At 40.4% G+C, this 2,133-nt stretch overlaps 1 protein-coding gene across 1 annotated transcript in view; it reads left to right on the top strand.

The window, feature by feature from the left end:
• Positions 1 to 844, top strand: part of LOC137992713 (armadillo-like helical domain containing protein 1) — a 19,557-nt gene extending 18,713 nt beyond the window's left edge. The window contains exon 13 of the mRNA XM_068838196.1: positions 1 to 844. This exon is cut by the window's left edge and continues 284 nt beyond it. The gene's annotated coding sequence lies outside the window, so the exon portion shown is untranslated.
• The last annotated feature ends 1,289 nt before the right edge of the window (positions 845 to 2,133 follow it).

The following is a 2,133-nucleotide window of genomic DNA, read 5'->3' as shown; positions in this document are numbered from 1 at the left end:
AACGCAAAATTGCGCTAAAAAATGAATCATATTAGCGATGGCAAGAAAAAGAAAAAAGTGTGTTCAAATTAACCCTTTCACCGCCAAAAATGCCAATTGACACTTATAGATTTTACTCTGTCTAACGCCAGACGACTTTACTCGTCAATGGGGAAGCCCTCGGTGGTGAAAGGGTTAACAACACCGAGATTCGCTCAAAAAGTATGTCCCCAGTTAACCCTTTCTCCGCCAAAAACAAAAATTGACACTTAAAGATTTTACTCTTCCTAACACCAGACGATTTAACTTGTCAATGGGGAAGCCCTCGGCAGTGAAAGGGTTAGGGTCTAGCATACTGGGGTTCCTGGACTCTTGGCTCCTTTCCAGATGCGTGTAAAAAGGCGATTGTCACTCCTCTACTCAAGAAACCCGGCCTCAGCTCTGAGTTCAGCGGTCTTCAATCAAATGCACCATCATTTACTGCAGTGTGACTTGTAGCCATTATGCCAATCTGCATATCGCCATCATTACAGTACTGACAATTTTCCCATTCCCATAATGCAATACGTTTTGAGGGGCCTTTACATAACTAGACGCTACGTGAGCGTAAACTGGGTTGCCTGTGGTACGTGTTACACAAAAACAGAAGGCACTGAGTTGGGTGGTATTGAACTGTAGCGTTCCAGTAATTTTTTATAAAGTTGGGGGGAGGGGGTGATGTAGACCATTTGAGGGGTCACCCAGACGTCATGCCAGCAAGGGTCCTTTGGCTCACACGTTGATTTATTTTGTAATGTCGTGTCCCATTTTGAGATCTTTTCCTTTTTTAAGCTTTGGTAATAAATTCAGTTCAAAGATAACAAAACACGCTCTTGAGTGAAACTCACTCGTTTCTTCTTTAAAGGGATTATGTCACTCAAAATGATATGATTCCATGATTTGGGGTGCAGGGATGGCGCAGGGATGAGAGCACTCGCTTCCCACCTATGTGGCTCGGGTTCGATTCTCAGACTCGGCGTCAGGTGGGTTGAGTGTGTTGGTTCTCTACTCTGCACGGCGAGAAGTTTTTCTCCCGCTACTCCGGTTTTCCCATCTCCTGAACATTTGCCTTCATTTGCGTTATTGTTAATTTCAGTTTACAGTGTCCCCAATTAGTGCTCCAGCGCTAGAACGACTAGACACTTAATAAGTTGGTTTACTTTCCTTTTTTTCCCCGAAATGCCCAAAAAGTAGAATGAAACATTGTAATAACCACTTAAAACTGTTGAACAACAGAAAAGAAATACTGCAAAAGGAACAAGAAGCATGGGCATAAATGTACAAGATTTTTCAAAATTATGACAAATGGCCTCGATAAAGGTCGTTTTTTTCCCAGAATCATTTCTTTTGTGATGTAACGATAATTTTATCTGTAAGGGAATTCCACCGTAGCATTTTCAAGTTTTAAACTCGTGATTAACTAAAGATTTTCCCAAAACACCCTAAAATAACGTCACATAGCCCCTGTAAGTGAAATAGTCTGCAAAAAAACTAACTGTAAATTGCTCTGACGGACGTTTTCCTGCATGTCATGCATGCCTCAAGTTGCACTAAGGGTCACAAAGCAAACGTTTATGCCACACACTAACGAAGAACTGAATATGTTGTTTCCGCTTCATAATTTCTCTTCTCTTCAGTCTAATCTGATGAAAGGTCATATAGATTTTTTTGGTTTACCTTTGCACCAAACGGTATCGCAAAAGCCGCGAGTTACGGTGTAGCACTTTTATTTGGCAGGGTTTAATTTTCGCGGATTTTGCGGAAAAATAAGTTCCAGCAGAAAAAAACACCAGCAAAACTAAAAACCGTAAAAATTTACTCCCGTTAATATAACTAAAAATGGCTTTCAATCCACATACAGTGGGGTAAAAAACATCGGGTTTTTAATATTTGCATTGAGGAAAAGCAATTGCAATAGCAATAAAAGGTTACGACATACGTTTTCAGTCTCTGAGGCATAAGAAACGAACTCAAAGCAGTCAATCAAAAGGTCAGGTTAACCATTTTCAAAGGCCTCCACGATACCACAGTTTTTCCACGTTCTCGATGATTGAAGTGAAAGAAATAGAAGTTGAAAATTGTCTTGCTGCTTAAAAAGAAAACTGGAAAAATTAG

Source organism: Montipora foliosa, chromosome 2 (genome assembly GCF_036669935.1).
Source record: "Montipora foliosa isolate CH-2021 chromosome 2, ASM3666993v2, whole genome shotgun sequence".
NCBI classification, from domain to species: domain Eukaryota; kingdom Metazoa; phylum Cnidaria; class Anthozoa; order Scleractinia; family Acroporidae; genus Montipora; species Montipora foliosa.
Note: the sequence above shows the minus strand (reverse complement) of the source record. Positions and strands in the feature narration are given on the sequence as shown.